The following is a 13,154-nucleotide window of genomic DNA, read 5'->3' on the forward strand; positions in this document are numbered from 1 at the left end:
CAGGGAACGTGGTATTTGTCCAAGCCTTTAGGAGCTTCCAGGCTAAAAATGGATTGGGGTAAATAAAGAGGATGTCTCAGAAAACAAGCTCAGGGGTGCTCATCTTTTTTAAGGCTTGCGTTCTTTATCAGAATAACACAACAAAAAAGGACGTTTCCGGACAGATCTGGAAGCTGGGTGTTTGCCTAACAAAGTTCTTCCCATTGTCCCTGGGGGTTGATTTTATTTAACCATGACAGAGTAATGTCTGAGAGCTAGTGGGCATTTACCTGGAATGTATTTTGCAGTTTTAAGAACCCACAATTTCTATTGTGTGTAGTGTCAAATGTAAGAAGCATACAAACCTGTAGAGAATTTATGTGAGTATATTAGAGCCAAACTGACCACAATTGTCAGGAAGCAAAATCTCAACAGATTGAGAAAGTGCTCTGAGAAATGGCAGTTTTGCGCCTTATTTTACGCATTATAATAAAAAGAGGAGGTGTAAGCGGGTTACCTGAAATTCATTGGTGGTAGATCAGGGAGGGGCTGTAGGGGGAGGATAGGGAAAGCAGGTGGGAGGAGGAGAGGATTACTGGGATTGCATAAAAAGTAAAAAGATAGACTCATACTTCTTTTATACAGGTGGGTACTGGTTAGTTAGCAGTCAACAATTAACTCAATTAACAACGAAGGGATTTGTGGTCTTCTCCCTGGTCTGAGGGTTGTGCCCAAAGGGGCCCCAAAAAAGGGATGTTACTTTGACATTCCAAAAATATTCCAAAGAACTTTGTTAGGCAAACATTTTTCTATATTATTGAGCACTTGATAAGTCTCAGAATTTATAACTAATCACTAGAATTCAATTGAACTTTTATTTTGTAGAAAATACAAAATACATTCCGCTGAAATGTGTTCGGCCCTGACAGCTCCAGAAGAACAAGTTCATTGACTATACTATTGTAATGAAATATTCCAGGATGTTGAAAATGATTTAGGAAAATAAACATTTTATCAACAAATAATAGACAAAAATAAAACAGGAAGGGGGAACTGTTGATGATTTAATGAAACCTAAAGACAGATATTAAATTCATTTGGGGTCTGGGAATTGAGTGCTTTGAATAAGCCAAATGGGGTATATATTGCTAATTGATGTGGTTAGGTAAGATAATACTTGAGGGATCATTTCTCTTTTCCTTTGTAAATGTTTAGAAATTTCCATGGTAAAAATAACCATGGACACCAACAAAACCATGATTGTGGGCTCTGAAGTCTCTTCTTATCAAATAACTTCTTTTTAGAGGTAATGATCGTGAGCAAATTACTTGGACATTCTTTGTCATAGTTTGGTTCACCTTTGAGAGGAATATTGTATTCCTGCCTCTGGTGGTGTTGTCTGAAAGAAATGTACTATGCAAATAAAGCTTTTTCTATATTATTGAGCACTTGATAAGTCTCAGAATTTATAACTAATCACTATGCTATTATTTTAATAATTTATTTCACCAGGCTAAGTTATAAATTGAAATTGATACTTTGGTTATATCTAATTATTTGACTTCACATCTGGCTTTTGACTTTTCTCCTGAGAGTTCAAGCTCTAACAACTTTCTGAATAGCTGAATAGATGGTAAATTTTCTGAAAGGTTACTAGAGAGCAGATTTTGGAAGTTCTCACTGAACACACAAGAAATTGCAACGCTGTGAGGTGATGGATATATAACCCTCGCTATACCTGCGTTTTTCATTTGTGAAGTACAAATAAATGGAGATAAGGGTTTAGATAAGATTAAGTGCTTAGAACAGCACCCGGCCCATACTTAACACTGTGTAATTGCATGTCTACTTGTCTTTTTTTTTTTTTTTAATACATTTTATTGATTTCAGAGAGAAAGGGAGATATAGAGAGATAGAAACATCAATGAGAGACAATCCTTGACCAACTGTGTCCTGAACGTCCCCCACTAGGGACCAAACCTGCAACCCGGGCATGTGCCTTGACCACGGAACCCAATCGTGGCTTGGGTTCCGTGGTCAAGGCAGTCTACTAGCCTTATGTGCATATTTCATATCTGCTCCAGGCAACCAGGAAGCTTCCGCAGAGTTAAAAGACTGTCGCCCGCTTTTCCCATTACAATTTGTGCCTCTCGGCCCAGGCTCCGCCCCCAGCCCCGGGGGGCGGGGGAGAGGTGGGGCCGGGGCTTGGGGCCGCGGATTCGTGGGCGGGGCTCGGATTCGTGGGCGGGGCTCGGCTGGCGTGCCTCCAGGCGCCGGCGCCGTGAGGTAGGACGTTACCCGTTGACGCAGCCGCAGTGCCGCCGGGCCTCGGCGCTGACCCCCGCCCCATCCTCCGCCTCCCTCTGCGGTCTGGGCCCGGCCGGACCTCGGGTGGCGGGCTGGACCTGCGGCGGCGGCGGCGGCGGCGGTGGCTGGAGGGGCTGCGCGCGGGCTCAGCTCGGCAGGCCGCGGACGCTCGTCGCTGCCCCGCGGCCAAGGGCCCTTGGCGATCTCCGATGAGAGGCCGGACGGTTCCGGGCTGCCCCGGTCTCCGCCCAGGTGAGGGGACGGGGACCGGCTCGGTTGGGCAGCACTTTGTCCGGTGTCTCGGGACCGCAGCCGGGTCGGGAGTTGGGGAGGTTTGCCTTCATCTCACCTGCCTGCTGTGGTGTGGACACACTCGCCGTCTTTGGCTCTCCCTACCTGAAAGGCACTGGGACCTCAGACCGATGTCGCAGGTCCATGCGGAGGCCCGGAAAGGCCGTGACAGCCGGCTGCAGGGGTCTGGGGATGCCCGAGTGGCCTCGGCGGATGGACGGCGAGGAGGCAGGTGGGCGGCGCCCGCTCGCGGGTGTGGTCTCCGCGGGAAGGACCGCGCACCTGCCGGCTGCGGCGTCGGCCCTGACAGCTCGGTGAGGGCGGGTGGTGGAGTTCTGGAGGACGCCCCCTGCCCGGACACCCCAGGCGTGTTTTGTATTGTGGTGCGTTTTGTATTCTGAATTGGTGCTTGCTGAGTCTGCACCATGGGAGAGAACACATTTCAGCGGAAACGTTATCTTGGTCAAAGGGAGGTGAAAGGAAGTTGATTTTCCTTTTTCGGAGTATTAGCTGTCTCCTACCCCCTACACTCCCACTGCGTTGGCCTTAGTTTTTGCCTGTAGAATCTACAGTGTAGATAATTGGGGACGCTGGTTAAAGGGAAAGAGTTCTTGTAAATTTCCTCTGTGAAAACAAAAACAAAAACATGGTAATTGGAAGTGTTCAGGTGTGTAAGTTTCAGCTGGTTTCATGTTGCTGCTTCCATTTCATTCACGGCAATGAAGCTGATTTATTTATTCTAGGTTAACTAGACACATGAAGTATAAAAACAGATGAATATGCCAGAATATTTTATTTCTTTATTTTTATTTTTATTTTTTAATTAAATTATTATCTGTGTACATATACCATTGCCCCCCCCATACATGCCCTTCCTCCCCAGAGTTTTGTGTACATTGATTGTACTTATATGCACGTATACAAGTCCTTCGGTTGATCTCTTAACTTCCCCAGATCTCCCTCACCTCCCCGCTGTAATTTGACAGTCTGCTTGTTGCTTTACAGAATATTTTCTTTAAAACTATATTTTTATTGATTTCAGAGAGGAAGGGAGGGGTGGGGGAGAAAGAGAGAGATAGAAACATCAATGTTGGAATAGAGTCATTGATCAGCTGCTTCCTGCATGCTTCCCACCGGGATGGAGCCCACTACCCGGGCGTGTGCCCTGACTGGAATGGAACGGTGATCTCCTGGTTCATAGGTCATCAACCACTGAGCCACGCCCTGCCGGGCCAGAATATTTGTCTTATAAAACTATTGAGTGGTACATGATGTGCATATATAATCTCATGTAATCATAACAATCCTATCATGTAAGGCCTTTTGTAGCCTAAGAAACAACTCGTTCAGGTGCTCTCCCTCCTGGGAGCATGCCTATGCCTTTCCCTTTCTCTTTCCCTTTCCCTTTCCCTTTTTCTTTCCCTTTCCCTTCCTCCCCTTCCAAGGCCACTTCTTCCCCTCCGGCATGTTAGCATTATCTTTCTCATTACCCATACTCCAAGGGCCCTTCTTTTAAGTCTATAACATGCTTCCTAAGCCCATTTCCTCTAGGAATTTCATTTTCTACTTCTGTAATTTACCCAATAAGTGTTATCTTAAAGTTAAAAAAACAACAATTCGTCCAAAGTCAGAATTGTGATTTAAACCAGGTGATCTGGTCGAAGCCGGTATGGCTCAATCGTAGAGCGTCGGTCTGCACACTGAAGGGTCCTGGGTTGATTCCAGTCAGGGGCATGCACCTTGGTTTCGGGCACATCCCCGGTGCGGGGTGTGCAGGAGGCAGCTGATGGATGTTTCTCTCTCATCGACGTTTCTAGCTCTCTATCCCTCTCCCTTCCTCTCTGTAAATAATCAATAAAATAAAATAAAATAAAAAAATAATTTTTAAACCAGGTGATCTGGCTCCTGGTTACAGACCCTTAATCGCTATTTACAGGTTGATTTTCATTTGTTAAGAAATATGCTAGGCCGGGACCGGTTTGGCTCAATGGATAGAGCGTCGGCTTGGGGACTGAAGGGTCCCGGGTTCGATTCCGGTCAAGGGCATGTACCTTGGTTGCGGGCAGATCCCCAGTGGGGGGTGTGCAAGAGGCAGCTGATCGATGACTCTCTCTCATCAATGTTTCTAACTCTCTCTCTCCCTTCCTCTCTGTACAAAATCAATAAAATATATTAAAAAAAAAGAAAGAAATATGCTAGGTTCTGGGAATAGGAAAAAAAAAACTGAGGAGCTGTTCTTGCCAGAAGAGACCAGCAATTTGAGAGAACTTTATCAAAGCCACACTTAGAGAATGTTTTAAAGGTAGGATTTGACGTCTAGAACCCTCTAAAGACTAAATTCATGCTCTTTCCATAAATACAGTAAGGAGTTTTCAAATGTTTGGTAGACCATAGTTTGGAAATTGTGGTCTTATTCTGGATTTTCTTATTCTAAATTTTTTTTTATAGGAGTATTTTTTTATTTGGAAACTTTAAAGAATGAAATGTAGTATTGAACTAACATTAAAGACTTTTATGCAAGTGTAATAAAATTTTTTAATCTGCAATGGTAAAATTGCTCATAAAGCCAGAATATCTTGTATAATTTGTTGTAATGTTTTTTGTTCTTTTTTAAGGTTTGTGAAGATGAAACACTGCAGATGGGCCTTCTGAAGATAAGGAGAAGGAAAAACAACATTGAAGACTCTGGGAATAAAAACAGGTAAATATTTCGGCTAAGTTAGAAAATGATATAATTTCCAATTAAAGTTCAGGGAGAGGAAATCTTCTGACTTTCAGTTTCAGTTGTGTTTTGATCTGCTTAAATGGTCAAGGAATGAAAGTTGGGAAGTGGTGGTGTATAATTTGACCTGCCAATCATTTTACTTGACTTTGGAACAGTTGATACCTGACTGACAGTTGAGTCATGTGCTGAGCTTGTGTATTGGAAGAATAAAGCCACAGAAAGTTTTGGCTTGATTTTCTATTGTCACTGTTCTTTTTCTCTTTTGCAAGCATATTAATCTGCCCATGTTATAAAGGGATTAAAAAAGAAATGAAGAAAATTGGTTGACTTTGAGTTTGTTCTTCATAGACTAGTATATGTAGTTAAAACAAATATATTTTTTTTTACTGTGAGTTCTTAGGAGAATAGTAGAAGGCATGGTTAAACATGATTAAGGATTAAACATGATATAATTCATTGATAAATATTTAACACGTACCATATGTTAGGCACTATTTCAGGCTTCTAGTAATAGAGTGGTCTAAATGGCCCTGAAAAATGCTAGAGTAGTGAGTGTTTTTTTTTCTAGAAGGTAATGTTTTTGTGACCCATACATTTCCTTGATTTTATTTGCAAGGATCATTTTGGTTTATGTAAAAGACTGGGAAAGCAGTACTATGCAACCCTATGGTAGATGTTTGTGTTTATAATTAATCTTTCATATTATTGTAAATAATAAAAGAAGGTATTTTATTAGTACTACATTAAGGTACAGTGGGAAACTAGGATTCTTACAGACTTCATTTTAGCATACTGTTTTTCATGTTAAAGATAGTGATAGAATTTCAAAATTTCATCAAAGGTTAACAAATTAACTCTTCAGCCCTAACTGGTTTGGCTCAGTGGATAGAGCGTTGGCCTGTGGATTGAAGGGTCCCAGGTTTGATTCTGCTCAAGGGAATGTATCATGGTTATGGGTACATCCGCAGTGGGAAGTGTGTAGGAGGCAGCTGATCGATGTTTCTCTCTCGTTGATGTTTCTAATTCTCTATCCCTCTCTCTTCCTCTCTGTAAAAAATCAGTAAAATATATTTTAAAAAATTAACTCTTCAATATGAGAAAATCTGGGGTAATTTACATGTGACAAATAGAAATGCCATGGTCAAATAGGCATTCTGAATGATGAATTGGGGAGAGATGAGCTTGGAACCATGGTGATCAAGGACAGATGGCAAAGGAGAGTCAGAAGTAAAACAGTGCAAATGGGAATTAAAGGATGGAGATGACTATATAGATGCAAGGAAGATAGAATGGGTAAGAATTATTGGGTTGAAGGAAAATGGAGTCAGGATACTTCCTGGTCGCTGTCATGTTCAAGCTCATAATATTTAATAAGTACTTGCAGGGTTAATGAAATTGATTACTTGATACCTGGCTTGGGAAACAGTGGATTCTGTGACTATTTCTGAGGGAGAATAGGAAGAGCAATAAATTGGGAACATGGTTGGAGGAACTAAGTTTAGTTGAGAGCTATTGTGACTTCCATCAAGAAATGTCATTAGGTAGCCTTAGTCAGTTTGGCTCAGTGGATAGAGCATTGGCCTGTGGACCATCAGGGACACATACCTTGGTTGCAGGCTCCTTCCTGGCCCGGGCCCTGGTTGGGGCTTGTGCAGGAGGCAACCAATCAATGTGTTCCTCTCATATCAGTGTTTCTCTCTGTCTTGCCCTCTCTTCCACGCTTCCTAAAATTAATGGGAAAATATCCTTGGGTGAGGATTAATAAAAAAGAAATGTCATTTTTGTAGTTGTGTATATGGATCTGAGTTAGGAAGACCTATCTTGTGGTATAAAGTGTGGAGTCTCCATTTATAGGTGATAGTTAAAAACACTGTGAATGGATGAGATCACTCAGGGAGAACATGTGAAGTGATAGAAGAGAAGTAAGGATGGGGTACATTAATTCTTAAGGTTAAGGTAGAAGAAAAACACAACTCAAAGGAGATGGGATGAGCAGGGAAGGAGGAGAAAATCAGGATAGTCACAAACATCAGTGAAAGAACTGAGTTTGGAGAAAAGGACTGAGAATTGGACATCTTTGAGACATCAAATAACTTGAGGACAATAGAAGTATCCATTGGACATATCAATTAAGAAGTTGTATACTTGGACAAGAGCAACTTTATGGGTGGAGCCAGTTCACACTGGTGCGGTGGGCTGTTTCTCTGTTTTCCGTGTCCATCACGGAAAACGACAGGTTCCTGAGTGCAGGAGCTGGGGATTAAGAAATTAGAGAAAGAAGAGGCAGAAATAGATTCATCAAGCTGGGCCAGGGGTCAGCAACCTTACACATGTGTCAAACACAAGGCCCGTGGGCCAAATCCGTCCCGCCAGGCCTTGCAATGTGGCCCGCACCGCGCTGTCATCACTGCACTCCGCTGCGTTTCCATCACAATGACAGTTTATGACTGTTCAGTAAACCATTCGGCCCGCGATTTAGGCTGGATTTTAGATTTTGGCCCCTACTCTGATTGAGTTCGACACCCCTACAAGACATAAAGAGCCACTTGGACCTGTTTTCGAAGGAAAAGAAAAACCTGGGAGCCGCAAAACCATTGCGACATTTAAAACAAATATAACACTGCATATATTGTTTCTTACCTTAGTGCTATATACCGGATCGTGCAGTTACCTGTCAATCTGAAGAAAAAAAGGATTTTTTCACTTAAAAAGAGCCGCATGCGGCTCCGGAGCCGCAGGTTGCCGACACCTGAGCTGGGCACTAGGTGGGCGCCACCCTCTCTGATAGAGAGGCAGCAAGCAACTGGAGCCATGCAGCAGGTTTATTTATAGGGTCAAAGGAGCTTATTTGCATTCTTAACTAGACTCTAGCATTACTGGATTTACATATCTAGACCCGCCCCTGGTGACATCTGGACAAAGGTACTCTGCCAGTGCCTCCGGCTTAGCTAACAATTTAAAGAATGTCCATGTGCCTTCTCTGGCGGCCCTCTATACACTGGGAATGATGAGGAAATTGAAATACCTAATGTTATTTAATCTTTCAGAAACTTTGGTTTTAAGTAGAATAGAGAGAGGGTATCTAAAGAGGGTATTGAGAGAGGTCTTTTGTTTTTTAAAAGTATGAGTGATATGAATACATTTATAGTACATTCTCTATATGATGGGATAAAAAGACGTCAGAAAGAAAATATGAAGATAATAGAATGAGGAAGAATAATTGAATAATTGATATGGCTGATAATGGACTAAGCTGGAAGGGTCAAAGGTACTTCAGATAGACTACTACTGAGCCGGAAGTAGGGAGGTATGGTGATTATGGGTACAGATAAATTGGTAGGAGGAGAGTGGAGGAAAAGGTAGGAAAAGGAAATTGTTCATTCATGGGATTGGTAGCCTTTTTGATGTGGGCTTGCTGACTTCTGATCTCTTGGTAAGAAGGAGGAGAGAAGATGAGTGGGGGTATTTTAGCTTAAGATGACAAGTATGCACCCTATGAGTAGAACTACTTTGCTTATCTTCCTTATACTTTATGTTATCTATTGCTGAGTAATAAAGTATCCCAAAACTCAGTGGCTTAAAACATTTATTATCTCAGAATTTCTATGGACTTAGAACTTGGGAGCTACTAAGCTGATTACTTCTGAATTAGGGTCTCAAACATTGATATGAAAGAAACGTATTGATTGGTTGCCTCCTGCACAAGCCCCAACCAGGGCCCGGGCCAGGAAGGAGCCTGCAACCAAGATCTTGGCTGGAACTTAGTCATATAGGGACTTAATTGGGGCTGGAGGAATTGCCTCCATTATGGTTCATTCACATGGCTGTTGGCTGGAGGCCTCAAATCAGCACCACATGGTCCTTTCTTATATGTCCTAGCAAGGCAGATGTTTCCCTAAGAACAGATGATCCAAGACAGAGAGCAAGGAGGAGGCCATGATGCCATCTGTGATCTAGTTATACTCATTGCTTCTGCTATATCCTTTTAGAATTGTATCATTCAGTCCAGACCACATTTGGGAGAGAAATTAATTAAGCTCCAACTCTTGAAGGGAGAAAGATCAAATAGTTTTTGGACATATTTTAAGACTACCACGTACCTTCTATCAGCTGTCAATTTCTTTTTGGGACAAAGCACTAAAACTATGTAGATAAAGACTTTTTTGACGGGGTGAGAGAGAGGTGGAGAAAAGTGGGGAGTGGTTCAGTTGGATTTGGCTTACTTCACAACGTGGCCTTTGATGTTAATCAGTCTCTGTAACACATCAATCTTGATTTGTGTTATAAAGTGTGGAGTCTCCGTTGTGGTTATTTAAAAAAACTAAAAAAAAACAAAAGAAAAAACCCTGCCGATCTTTGATTTAATGGACCACCCTTTTAAGAGAACAAATGTCATAGTGGGCAAAATATGAATTTATTATACCAAAATATGAATTTTGGTAACATTCATATTAGCTACTAAACTAGAATCTAGAGTTGGGAGGAGGGAACTAATTTTTCATAGAAAAGAAATGGAAAACCAAGAGATTGTTACTGATTTCAGTGAACATAAGTGATGAGAAGCAATATAACAAGATTCTAAAGCCAAATGGTCTAGGTTACAATCCCAGATGGACCATTACCTGTGTTTGTGCTTGGCTTCTGCCACAGTTTTCTCATCTGTAAAAGGGGAAAATTGTAAGTGGGTAGCTATTTGCGATGCTTAGATGAGTAAACACATGTAAAGTGTTTGGAACAGCGCCTGGCACATGGCAAGCAGTAAATAAATGTTAGCTATTGCCATGGGAATTCTATTTTCATGGTGAGCTAATTCCATGGAATTAACATTTCAAAGAGTAAGATAATATCCACCTAAATGTTTAGAGTCTAGACTTTAAACTACTGACCTTATAGTATTTTGTGAAGTATGTTTCTATCTAGCTCCATATCAATTTAGAGTACTGTATCAGATGTCACCAGTAGTATTGTGTCATATCCCATAAAACTTCCTAAAGCAGTCTTTTAAAAAAATTTTTACATAAAAGTTCAATTTCAATTGGAGCAATATTCTCAGCTCTTAGGAATTGGTTATTAAATGAATCTGTTGGACTCTTTGCATAACAACATGCTAATAAAAAGACTTTCTTTAAACTTGATATGATGAGAGTGTTGATGAACACATGTGACCAGTTTCTTCCTCCCTCTTTCCTCATCTCCAAAGACCCTATTGTTGAGTGGATAGTTTGAAGATGTATTAGGTAAGGTTTCTGACTGAACGAACTTAAGGGAGAAGATAAGAGAGGAGCTTAAGGGCCAGATATTATACAAAAATGAAAACAGTTTTATTACAATAAAACTTCTTTAGAATTTTTCTTTGCTAATGCTTTTTACATTTATATTTATTTGAGAGAGAGAGACATCTATTTGTTTACCACTTATTGATACATTCATTGATTGATTCATTTTTTTCCAGTCCATCTTTTAAATTTTTTGAAAAATTTCTGACATTACAGAACTAAACTGAAATATATTAATATTCCACTCCTACATTTCCATGACATACAAACAAAAAAATTCATGAGCCAAAAACAAAAACAGAGAGAAGCTTATAAAACTAAATATGGATCTAGCCGGAGCCGGTTTTGCTCAGTGGATAGAGCGTCAGTCTGCGGACTGAAAGGTCCCAGGTTCGATTCCGGTCTAGGGCATGTACATTGATTGCGGGCACATGCCCCCAGGGGGTGTGCAGGAGGCAGCTGGTCGATATTTCTCTCTCCTCATCGACATTTCTAGCTCTCTATCCCTCTTCCTTCATCTCTGTGGAAAATCAATAAAATATATATTAAATAAATAAATAAATGTGGATCTAGGCACAGAGAAAAGAATTAAAACGCTTTAATTAAAAAATCATGAGTGGCCCTACACAGTTTGGCCTAATGGATAGAGTGTTGGCCTTCGCTCTGAAAGGTCCCAGGTTTGACTCTGGTCAAGGGCATGTATCTTGGTTGAGGGCACATCCCCAGTAGGAGGTGTGCATGAGGCAGCTGATGTTTCTACCTCTCTATCCCTCTCTCTTCCTCTCTGTAAAAAATTAATAAAATATATTTTAAAAAATCATGAGTGGATGATAAAGTGTGTAGAAACTGAAAATTTAAAAACTATTTAAAACATGGAATAACTGTTCAGAAATTACACAGATGGATCACGGGTGGTGGTGAACAGCAGAAAGGAACTATGGATGAAAATACATTGTTCTAGCTGCTCCCCATGCTACCTGTCTCTGAACAAAGCCTGACCACCCAGGCATGTGCCCTTAACTGGAATCGAACATAAGACCCTTCAGTCCACAGTCTGAGGTTCTATCCACTGAGCCAAACCAGCTAGGGCGAAGTCAATTCTTTTTACCCTGTTTGTAGTTATGTTTTCTACAGCTTTTTAAGTGTGTTTTTTTTCTTTCTTGAAAAAAAAATTTTTAAATTGATTTTAGAGAAGAGGGGAGAGGGATAGAGAGATAGAAACATCATTGAATGGCTGCCTACTGCATGGCCCACACTGGGACCACACCCTCAATGCAGGCCTTCCTCTTGGGTTCTGACCCCCTGCACCAGGAGTCTCTCCTTGCAGATGTTCTTGTTGCTGTGCTCAGGCCCTGACACCTTGAGCTGGACTTCTCCTGCCCTGTCCCCCACCACGGATGCCCTTTTCCTTCCACTCAAGCTCCAGTGTGCTGTGCCTGACTTCTGCACATATGGCTTCCTCGTGCTGTATGGCTTTGATACGCTGAGGCACTGCTGCTGTTCTGCTAGCCTCTTCATCACCCAGGTGGTTATTTATTTACCCTTGTCCACCTCTGACATCCACTCTAGCCATGAGACTCCTGTCCCTCCCTTCCCCAGTTGTAGATGCTTGCCTTACTTTGCCTACTCTGTGGCTTTTAGATGAACCTTTCAGGAAGGGGAGAGGAAGAGGAAGCGACCAGTTTGGTTTTCAGGCCATCATTTGCTCTGTGAAGGTTAAGCAGTAGGTTCTTACATCAGTCTCTAGTTCCTCTTCACTAAGGAATTGGTGGTGTCCACTTAAACAATGGGGTCAGTGCCAGTTCATCCTGATTATGTGTCCATTCTGTACTTGTTCAAAATATATTCTAACTATTGAGCCTCTATCTGTTAATTTCTCCTAAATAAGGCTTTGCATTAGTTGAAACTGGAAAAATGTTGGTGAAAGCTGTGATACTGCAGTTTTCTGTCTTTGCAACCTAACACCCTCCTTCTAAATTCTCTTTGGCTGTGCGTTGTTACAGTGGTGGGTGATAGAGATTGGGGATAGAGACTAGATCCTTTTGGTGAATAGATCACCTCCCCTTGGATTTGATTCAAAACAGACCCCTTTTCTTTCTTTTTTTTTTTTTTAATATATATTTTATTGATTTTGTACAGAGAGGAAGGGAGAGAGACAGAGAGTTAGAAACATCGATGAGAGAGAGTCATCGATCAGCTACCTCTTGCACACCCCCTACTGGGGATATGCCCGCAACCAAGGTACATGTCCTTGACCGGAATCGAACCCAGGACAATTCAGTCCCCAAGCCGACGCTCTATCCATTGAGCCAAACTGGTCTCGGCTAAAACAGACCCCTTTTCATGTGGAGAGCTGAATGCTGGGACATATCCCTCATGGAGTATCTCTAGGAGGCAGTAGAAGGTCTTTTTATCCCAGTGTTATGCTGGTGATACATCTGTAAAATGATAAAAATATGTATGAAATAGGTACATATGTTATTACGTAATGTGCAAACCATTACATGTGAATATTTGGTTTTAGGTTAAAGGTTTTCAGAATGTTTCCTTCTTTAAAATATTTTTTTAGTTTAACA

The 13,154-nt window shown here is 41.6% G+C and overlaps 1 protein-coding gene across 15 annotated transcripts in view; it reads left to right on the forward strand.

Annotated features, from left to right (window-relative positions):
- Nucleotides 1-2,276: 2,276 nt before the first annotated feature.
- The window catches only part of KIAA1109 (KIAA1109 ortholog), a 146,539-nt gene continuing 135,661 nt past the window's right edge, over nt 2,277-13,154 (forward strand). For 6 of the 15 annotated variants that reach the window (XM_036425234.2, XM_036425239.2, XM_036425235.2 and 3 more), the window contains exon 1: nt 11,977-12,103. The gene's annotated coding sequence lies outside the window, so the exon portion shown is untranslated. Of the gene's footprint in view, nt 2,718-5,192; nt 5,279-11,965; nt 12,104-13,154 lie in introns of those variants that run through there. The other 9 variants (XM_036425238.2, XM_036425241.2, XM_036425236.2 and 6 more) reach the window with 7 other exon arrangements.

This window comes from Pipistrellus kuhlii, unplaced genomic scaffold (assembly GCF_014108245.1).
Source record: "Pipistrellus kuhlii isolate mPipKuh1 unplaced genomic scaffold, mPipKuh1.p scaffold_m20_p_8, whole genome shotgun sequence".
Taxonomy (NCBI): Eukaryota; Metazoa; Chordata; class Mammalia; order Chiroptera; family Vespertilionidae; genus Pipistrellus; species Pipistrellus kuhlii.